This window comes from Carlito syrichta, unplaced genomic scaffold (assembly GCF_000164805.1).
Source record: "Carlito syrichta isolate Samal-C Ts95f unplaced genomic scaffold, Tarsius_syrichta-2.0.1 Scaffold305245, whole genome shotgun sequence".
In the NCBI taxonomy this organism is placed as follows: Eukaryota; Metazoa; Chordata; class Mammalia; order Primates; family Tarsiidae; genus Carlito; species Carlito syrichta.
In genome coordinates this window covers 44,415-54,661 of record NW_007249341.1, presented here as the reverse complement: position 1 = coordinate 54,661, position 10,247 = coordinate 44,415, and the positions used below count along the sequence as shown (strand labels likewise).

At 49.5% G+C, this 10,247-nt stretch overlaps 1 protein-coding gene and 1 pseudogene across 1 annotated transcript in view; one reads left to right on the top strand and one right to left on the bottom strand.

Moving 5' to 3' along the window:
* TRIB3 (tribbles pseudokinase 3) overlaps positions 1 to 7,087 on the bottom strand; it is a 25,750-nt gene extending 18,663 nt beyond the window's left edge. Inside the window, exons 1-2 of the mRNA XM_008061414.1 lie at positions 7,082 to 7,087; positions 2,800 to 2,818 (exon numbers count right to left, since the gene is read on the bottom strand). The gene's annotated coding sequence lies outside the window, so the exon portion shown is untranslated. The remainder of the gene's footprint in view (positions 1 to 2,799; positions 2,819 to 7,081) is intronic.
* Positions 7,088 to 7,982: 895 nt separating this feature from the next.
* The window catches only part of LOC103263741, a 3,162-nt pseudogene continuing 897 nt past the window's right edge, over positions 7,983 to 10,247 (top strand).

The window sequence follows — 10,247 nt, the reverse complement described above, 5'->3', positions numbered from 1 at the left end:
GCGGCGCGCTCTCCTCGCCGCCCCTTGCGGGTGTCCGGTCTCGCTCCCTCTCCGCTCCCGGCCGCGCCCGGAGTTTGAGTGCAGACACCAGCCTTCGACTCCCCCCATCACCTCACGGGGAAAAATTCCAGGGGGACACTTCAGGGCCTCGGTTTCCCCACCTACGAAATGGGAAAAACGTCCTTCCTTCTCAGGACGGTGCTTAGAAGAAATGGAGCACGCTGGGCGGGGTGGCTCACGCCTGCAATCCCAGCCATTTGGGAGGCCAGGGAAGGAGGATTGCTTGAGCCCAGGACTTCGAGACCAGCCTAGTCAACATAGTGAGAACCCCGTCTTTACCAAAAAAAAAAAAAAAAAATTAAAAACCAGCCCAGCTGAGGCAGTAGGATCGCCGGAGCCCAGGAGGCCGAAGCTGCGGTGTGCCAGGCGCAGTGGCTCATGCCTGTAATCTCAGCACTTTGGAAGGTGGAGGCGAGAGGATTGCCTGAGTCCAGGGATTCACGACCAACCTGGGCAACTTGGTGAGACTCGTCTCTAAAAAGAAAGAAAGAAAGAAAGACGGAAGGAAGCTGCAGCAAGCTTGATCATGCCACTGTACACCAGCCTGGTGAGATCCTGACCAAAATTTTTTAAAACATTAACAAAAAATAAAGAGGCTGGGCTCGGTGGCTCAGCTTGTAACCCCTGTACTTTGGGAGGCCGAAGCAAGTGGATTGCCTGAGTCTGCAGGTTTGAGACCAGTCCAGGCAACTTGGCGAGACCTCATCTCTACAATAAATCAAAAACTAGCTGGGCGCGGTAGCGCGGGCCTGTGGTTCCAGCTACTTGGAAGGCTGAGGCAGAAGGATCGCTGGAGCCCAGCAGGTCGATGCTGGGGTGGCCGTGAGCATGCCACTGCACTCACTCCAGCGTGGGCAATAGACTGAGACTCCAACTCAAAAATAAAAAATAAAAATAAAGAAAGAGAAACGAACAAGCAAACTTTCCTAGGCATGTCCCCGTGTATAAATAAAGCACTTTCCCACCATTGCTTAATTAAACCTTTAGGAGAACCTGACAGCTGGGAAGCTGCATTCTCCCCATTCTCACAAGGCCCAGCTATAGAAGAGTGGCCCAGGAGCTTTGGCAAGGTGTACAGACTTAAGAGCTGACTTGGCTGGGAAGGACCCATGTGCTGCCTTCGGGGACACAGACCTGTGAGCCCCCCAGCCTTCACTGGAGAGGGCAGTGCAGCCTGGTGGGAAAAAAAGCAAGCATCCTAGCACCACCCTGTTCACTACCTCTACCTCAGCTCCAACCTGCTGCACTGTCTCAGGAAAGTAACCTAAAGCCCGACCCCAATTTCCTTTTCTGTAAACTGGACTCATAACAGTACTCACTTCATAAGAGTACTGTGAGGATTCAATAATATGCACATGTAGAATGCTTAGAACAGTGTGTAGCAAGCACATCACAGGTACTCAATGCATAGAGTGGAACCAGTGGAGACTCAGAGAGGGAAAGGAGACTACATTAGACTTGGGAGGCCCTGGTGCCACTTGCTGTGGGTTGACACGTCCCTGCGCAGCCCTAGGAGGGTCCAGCACCTGTTTTGGTAATCCCTTTTGTGCAGAATGCACCAGTGTCAAAAAATAACTGCTCTAGGCAGAGACTGCACAGGAGGCAGGGCAGAGTCAACTTTGCTTCTGTGGTTTCTATCCCCAGGGATCAGCTCACCTGTGTCTGGAGGCCCCAGGGCACATCAGGGCATTATGACGTCCCATTTAGCCTTGGCAACTACCCTGCTTGGGAGGGATGGATAAGTGTATTTTCTGCACCAGGACGCCAAGACAGATCTGAACATGCCATGGCTGAAAGATCCAGGAAAAGCAGGACGGTTCTGAGCACCTCTCTGAAGCCAGCACGGTGCTGGGTTTGCTGTCACGTTCCTGACACATTCATGCTGTGTCAGCCCCTGTTCATGTTGGGGACTCAGCAGCGACCAGACTGACCCATCCTTGCCCACACAGATCTTACACATTAGTAGGGAGACAGACCATTATCAAGAAATGAAAACCAAGAAAATAAAATCACAACCAAGATCTTTTAAAATAAATCGTGTCATGTGTTTTCTCGAATATAATGGGATAGATTTGTTCCTGTCATGACTGAGGGTGGCTATTTTCAATAGGGCTCCTCAGAAAGGTGGTGTTTCAACGAAGTTTTCTGTTTGTTTTGAGTCAGAGTCTCACTCTGTCACCCAGGCTGGAGTGCGGTGGCATGATCATGGCTACTGCAGCCCTGACCTGGGCTCAGGCCAATCCTGCCACCCCAGCCTTTCAATTAGCTGGGACTACAGGGGCGTGCCATCATGCTTGGCTAACTTTTAAATTATTATTTATTATATAGATGAGGTCTCGCCGAGTCGCCCAGTCTGGTCGTGAATTCCTGGACTCAGGCAATTCTCTCACCTCCGCCTCCCAGTGTGCTGGGATTACAGACATGAGCCACTGCACCCAGCCTGTTTCAACCAAGATCTTAAAGGAAGAGAAAGAGTGAGGGGTGCAAAGACGTGAAAGGGAGATAGAGAAAACAGCGAGTCCTGAAGCTCTGAGGTAGGAATGTAGCACTTGAACTGTGAGAAGGCATAGTGACCTCTACTCTGTAGAGAGGAGCCAAGGTGAGGGACTTGCCCAAGACCACCCAGCTGGCTGCACGAGGCAGATCTGAGATTTTTTTTTTTTTTTTTTTTGAGTTGGAGTCTCACTCCGTCGCCCAGACTGGAGTGCAGTGGCCGCTCCCGGCCACCGCAGCCTCGACCCGCTGGGCCCCGGCGAGCCTTCCACTCAGCCTTCCAAGTAGCTGGAACTACAGGCGCGCACTACCATGCCTGGCTGATTTTTGATTTATTGTAGAGATGAGGTCTCGCTGCCCGGGCGGGTCTCGAACCCGCGGGCTCAGGTAATCCACTCACCTCAGTCTCCCAAAGCACGGGATTACAGGCTGAGCCACCGAGCCTGGCTAGATCTGAGATTTGAACCTATGGCAACTGACTCCAGTGCCCACGCTGTCCTAGGGTATTTCGTAATCCTTCCTATCCAGCAACCTCCATGCAGGCTTGTGGGTGTGGTCACTGGAAGGGCACCCTAGGCATTGCCTCCAAATTTGTAGTTGTCAAATACCAATTTAAATTTTTTCAGTCATACATAAAGTATGATTAAAGTATTATACTGATAATATAAAAATTATTAAAGATATCATGGAAAACTTTTTCACAATAATGTCTTGAAACTCTGGTTTGCATTTTACACTTAGTTGGGGCACAATGAGCATAAAAGTTGAGCTGCCAGTGAGTACAGTGAAATGCAGTCCCACCAAAGCAGTCAAGTTGTTTTTAATGGGAAAATATCTTACCTGCTTCCATTTTAAAGCTGAAATTCAATTAAGATAAAAAATTCAGCCAGGCTTAGTGGCTCAACCTGTCAGCCCAGCACTTTGGGAGGCTGAGGCAAGTGGATTGCCTGAGCCCACGGGTTCGAGACCCACCCAGGCAACTTGGCGAGATCTCGTCTCGTTTCTAAATAAAAAATGAGCTGGGTGTGGTAGTGTGCACTTGTAGTTCACACTACTTGGAAAGCTGAGGGGAAAGGATCAGAGGAGCCCTGCTGGTAGACACTGGGGTGGCCATGAATGTGCCACTGCACTCCAGCCTGGGCAACAGAGTGAGAATCCAACTCAAAAAAAAAAAAATTTTTAGTTTCTCAGTCACACGAGTCACACTTGAAGTGCTCAACAATCACATGTGGCAAATGGCCGTTTCATATTTTGGAAACTTAATTTCCACTGTGTGCAGTATTGAAAGATTGGGGACCTTAAGGGGTGACTGGATTGTGAGGGCTCTACCCTTATGAACGGGTTAATTCACTCATGAATTCATGGATTAGTGGGTTAATAGGCTGATGGGCTGTTATGGGGGGGGGAAACTGGGCTTTTATAAGAAGAGGACGTGAGACCTGAGGAAGCTTGGTGGCATGTTCAGCCCCTCGCCGTCCTGTGATGCCCTGAGCCCCCTCTGATCTGTTCATTCTTCACTGGCAAGAGGCCCTCATCAGACACATGCATCCCCTTGACCTTGGACTTCCCAAAGTCCATACCTGTAAGAAATAAATGACTCAGTTTTAGGTATTGTGTTATAAGCAAAGAAAACAGACAAAAATATCTACCATTGAGCAGCATAGCCCTAGACCCCGTGTTCCTGTCTATAGCAAAGAGATGAAGAGTCAGGTGGACAGGAGTTAGACTCCTGGATCTACAACAACCAAATAGCCTTTAGCTTCAGTTTCTGTACCTATAAAACAGACTAATTATACCTCCTTTACATTGTCATCATAAGGATTAAATGCAGCGAGGCTGCTTCATGTTATAATTAAATCACATTTCTTGAGTTCAAATATTATCACTCAGATGTTGGGCTAGTTACTTAAGCTCTTTGTACCTCAGTTTCCTAATCTGTAAAACAGGGATAATAATGGTACCTAACTCACGGGTTTGTCATGAGCATTAAATGACTTAATACTTGTGAACTGCCAGGAATATAAATGCTCTATAAGCATTTGTTAAAAAGTGAGAAAATAAATGGTGATGAGCTCCTCAAAACTGAATGTGCAAATGTGCCCTTCTCTAGAGAGTCTGGCTTTCATTAACTCCCTTCTCTCCAGGCTCAAACGTTCCTCCACCACGGTTTCTGTTTGCTGTCGTTCTGATGAGCTGTCTCTGACCCCCAGTGCTGGGGTGAGGAACTTGAGGGCCGTGCCCCCGGCTGGAGGGATATAAGGTCCAGAGAGAGACGTGAGACCTGAGGCCTCCCTCTTTCCCTTCCACTCTGGTGTCCCTGGTGACTGCAAAATGCCTAAAATGCCACCCCTAGTGTCCTTAAACTTCTCATCTTCACACATTTCCTTCCTGAAAGCAAAGCCATGGCTCAGAACGTCTGGCTAGAGCCACTGACCCTGTGAGACTGCAGCAAGTCACCTCCTTTTGGGGGGCTTCAGTTTTCTTACCTGTAAAATAAGAAAGTGTTAGATTCGACCAGTGTTTTCTCAAATACACTAGGTACGATGATGGAGATATGCCAGAGGGCTTTAAGGTCTCGGACTCTGTGTGAAACAACATTGAGTCACACTGTGATGCCCGTGTTCCCTTCTGACTTCTTCCTGTTTTTTCAATTACTCGGGGAGAGAGTCTCATTAACAGCTTCTATGTTTTTGACACTTGTTAAGGAAGAGAGAGCTGAAATTGGATAATATTGTTTTGCTTTCCTTGTATTTAATTTTACGCTTACCTCCTCTTTATGGAAAATGATAGTTGTTTTCTATCTGAGGTCAGTGATTCAAATTTCCATTTTAAATGCATTTACCAGGCAGCCCTTTCAGGTCCCCTCCTGTGGGAGCTTTCTGTCTTCTCAATAAATCCTACTTTCTCACCAAATAAAGAAATAAATGCATTTACCTACGTTTTTAAAAATGAGCTGATTGAAAGGAAAACATTGTGGAACGAATATTACAAATGTGCAAATGGATTTGGGCCAATCAACTTGGGGAGGACAGTGTGCAATTCAAGCGTTACAGCCCAAGGCCTATGTTCCTACTGGGAGCCTTATCCAGGAGACCGGGAACCTCTCGTCTCCTGGAGTCCTGGGGTCTTTGCACAAATCTCTCATGGTCCAGGCCTTGCTCAGGCTGGGTCCCAGGAGGAGCAGGAAGGCTGGCCCAGCACAGCTCAGTGGCAGCCTAGTTTCTTCAGGGGTGATAGGTACCAGATTCTCCCAGGAGGGGGTACATGGTAGGACCTCCAAAAATGTTAGGTTAAAATATATCCCAGCGGGGCCTCCAAATGTTAGGTCAGACCTGCCAGGGAGTGACTGGTGTCTGCGATCTAGTGCTGCACAAAAGATGCAAAGAATTGCACAGAAGTGCTGGGCGTGGTAGCTCATGCCTATAATTACAGCACTTTGGGAGGCAGAGGCAAGAGAATTGCGTAAGTCTAGGGGTTCCAGACCAACCTCGGCCACTTGGCAAAACCTCATCTTTACAGTAAATCAAAAAATTAGCCAGGTATGGTGACAGGCCCCTGTAGTTCCAGCTACTTGGAAGGCTGAGGTGGAAGGATTGCTGGAGCCCAGCAGGTCGAGGCTGCGGTGGCTGTGAACGTGCCACTGCACTCCAGCCTGTGTGACAGAGTGAGACTCCGACTCAAAAAAGAAAAAAAAAAGTTGAGTTAGTTTAGAAAATATAGTTTATTTAGAAAATAAATTAGAGAGAGATAGAGAGAGAGAGAGAGAGAGGAGATTCACCTCTCCAAGGTAGGAGAGGAAGCCAAAGCTTAGGAAAACATGGCCTGGACATAGCTCAGAGAACACATGGCCAGACCATAGCTTAGCAAGGCAATGGCTAGAAAGTAAATTAGAGAGAAAGGAGATTCACCTCCCCAAGGGAGGGGAAGGAGCCAAAGGGAACAGGACAACCTCAAGGAGCTACATGGTCAAACCACAGCTTAGCAGAGAAATGGCAACTGCCATTTGAAGTTGAATGCCTTTTAACCCTTCCCTTTAATGGGGGAGGTCATTAAGGTGATTGGTTGGTAGTCTGCTCCACATCATCACGGAGGGCAAATGAGCACAGACCCAGACTCACAGACCCAGACGTCAGGTGATGGAAGGCAGGCGGATGGAGGGCTCATCACATGATTGCTGCCATGGCGATGGGGTCTGTCTGTGTCGTGAAGGTCTGATTGGGTCAACTTGTTTACAAAACCAGCTGGGGAGGGAGTTGTCAAACAATTATCAATAGCTACCTCTGAGAAACTTGTTCTGTCCTTGGCTAGTGATTAGAGGGTAATCACTAGATTACCTAACTGCTACAAAAACAGGACAAAGCTAAGCAATGTTAAAGTGGCTGTTCATTGGCCATATGGACGCCATGCTATGTCCTTTCAAGGGGGAATGTGATTCTTGTGCCTGGAGGCGGAGAGGGGATGGCCTCCCATCCTCCCACTCCCCAGGAAGCTGCTGCTTTCATTCCTGGAGAAAGATGAGGAAACAAACCGGGGCTCAGAGAGGTGACATCACTGGCCAAGGGAGGGAGGGGCTGGCAGGAGTCAGAGCAGTCAGTTTGGCGCCAACCCATGCTGTGTCTCGTCCGCTGCCTGTACCACACATCGGGCAAGTCACTTCGCCACTCCGAGATCCACAACCCTATCTAGAAAGTGGGATTGATAACAGTATCCTTCTGGGGGGGGTCATTGAACTGCTTATTGCATTGGGCACTGTTACTCTGAGAGAGAGAGAGAGAGAGAGAGAGAGAGAGAGAGAGAGAGAAACCTGCCTGGGCAAAGTGAACTGCTGGAAAAACATGACCACTAGGCAGTGCTAGCCAAAGTCCACATCACTCCACCATTTCAGAGTCTCAAGGAGATTGATGGAAGTTTCTTGAGGAAGTCCCACCTCCTCCTCAGAGTGAAGGGTCCACTCTCTCTGGTTGGCGGGAGGAGCTAGATCTCAGGGCTGAAGACCATAGGGGGAAGGCTCGTCTGGTCCTGACCTTCCATCTGACCTTGGGCAGCCACTGGTCTCTCGCTGGGCCCAGTCACGACTGCCGTTTTGAGTGTGCGTTGTGTGTTGGGGAGTCTCTAAGCCCCAGGGGTCCTGTTTCTGTTCCTTATTTTCTAGTGTAGGGGAGGGCACCTCAGACGCGCCCCTCCCAGTCCTGGAATTGTTGCCAAGTCATCTGAACTGCTTTCTTGCCTGCATGCCTCCTGCCCGTTCTGAAGCCAACGGAGGACTGACTGTGTGCTGGAGGCCTGGCTGTGTGCTGCATCCAGGCCACTGCTCAGCCCTTCCTTTCTGAGAAAAGCCTGGGGTGCCGGTGGGGGGCTGGAGCGTTCAGCCAGTTGCATCAGAAACTTGCACAACACACCCTGCAGGGTCAGGCATAGAACCCTGCCCCATGGTCCCCATCCCCACCCTGGTCTCCGAGGGTGCAGATGAGGACCCTTGCACCTTGTTGGGGTGCCACTAAGCCAGGCCAGGCCCTTAGGGCGTGACCTGGGGGGGGCAGAGGGATGGGGGTGAAGGTGCTGAGAGAGCTTGGGCTACCTGGGTGATGGAAAGGGCATAACATGGAGTCAATACAGCCAAAGAGCAGTCATTTTAGCACTGCCTAGTGGTCATGTTTTTCTAGCAATTCGCTTTACCCTCTAATCACTAACCAAGGACAGAACCGGTTTCTCAGAGGTAGCTATTGATAATTTTTACAACCTCCTTCCCAGCTTGTTTTGCACTAATTAGCTTTTCCATTTCAAATATTTGCCTCCACCCATAAGGCCCAAGTTGACCTAATTAGCCCTTCATGACCTTGGTGACACAGACCCCATCACCATGGCAGCAATCATGTGACTGACTCACCCATCTGCCTGCTGTCTATCCCCTGATGTCAGTACCTGCGCTTACTTGTCCCCTTCATGACAGCAGACCACCACCCAATCACCTTTTCATCAAGGGAAAGTTTAACCCTCAGCCACCATTGTTTTGCTAAGCTATGGAATGGCCATGTGTTCTTTGAGCTGTGTGTGGCCAGGCAATATTTTCCTAAGCTTTGGTCCCCTCTCTAACCTTGGAGAGGTGAATCTCCTCTCTCTGTATCTCTTTCTAATTTACTTTTTTTTTTTTTTTAAGTTGGAGTCTCACTCTGTCGCCCAGGCTGGAGTGCAGTGGCCACTCCCGGCCACTGCAGCCTCAACCTGCTGGGCTCTGGCGATCCTTCTGCCTCAGCCTTCCAAGTAGCTGGAATTACAGATGTATGCCACCATGCCCAGATAATTTTTTGATTTATTGTAGAGATGAAGTCTCAACATGTTGCCCAGGCTAGTCTCGAACTTGTGGGCTCAGGCAATCCTTTTGCCTCTCTCTCTCAAAGTGTTGGGATTACAGGCATGAGCCACCACACCCGGCTCTAATTTACTTTCTAAATAAACCATATTTTCTCATCTAATTATTTCCATCTTTCACTTTCATTATCACTAACTACCTCTCAGAAACCGGGTCTGTCCTTGGTTAGCGATTAGAGGGCAAAGTGAACAGCTAGAAAAACATGACCACTAGGCAGTGTTAGAGTGACTGCTCTTTGGCTCTGTTGACTCCATGTTATGTCCTTTCAGACTACGGTGCATTACTTGTGGCCCCATTCCAGACCAACCCCAACTCAAGCCCCAGACCCCCTGGTCACAGATACTCCCAAGAGTCTAGAAGACTGAGGGTCAACACAGGCATCAGGCACTTTTCCCCCTCCCTCCTCATCCTTGCACCCAAGGGGCTGGGTTGAACAAGGAGCATCCCCCCCCCCATTAGCCCAACTATGACTTAGCAAGGTGGGGGCTGGAGGTGGCGTCAGGCAGGACCCCTGGGGATGGGCAGGGGCAGGTGTCAGTCAGCGCAGGGAGCCGATTGGCAGTCTCTGAGGGCAGAGCTGAGGACAGGGTGGGGGCCCTGAGCTGGCAGCATTGGGTGGTTTCGGTGGTCAGCAGGATCTTTAAGACAGAGCAGCCTGGCACAAGTCCTACCCACTTCCACCTGCCACGTAATGCTGTTTTCCTGACACTTGTCCACATCATTTCCTCCAAGAGTAGCCTGTTTCTTCCCATCATGACACTGCTTATCACTGGGATTATAAATATATCACTAGCACTTAACTTTTATTCACTTAGTGTTTGCCTCCCTCACGAAACTCTCAGCTCCACTGGGGCAGGCACCTGCCTCTGTGGTTCGCCAGTACATCTCCAGCAACCAGGACCGTGCCTGGCACAGGTTAGAGCTCAGCAAACAGTAGATGAACACGTTCCCCCATCTACTCACCCCTCATCTATGTATCACTCAGCCATCACCCATTCCTGCATCTACCCATTCAAGCTTCTCTCCACTCTTCCATCCACTCTCCATTCAACAAGCATCCTTCCATCCACCCATCTATCTCTCCAGGATCAATTATGCCATGTATACATCATCCATTCATTCAACAAATATGTGCTGAATACCTACGACATGCCAGGCCATGAGGCTGGGAATGCAGCAGGGAATGTAACAGATAGAAGTGGCACTTGCAAGCCGGGTTCGGTGGCTCAGCCTGTAATCCCGCGCCTTTGGGAAGCTGAGGTGTGTGGATTGCCTGAGCCCGCGGGTTCGAGACCCGCCTGGGCGGCGAGACCTCATCTCTACA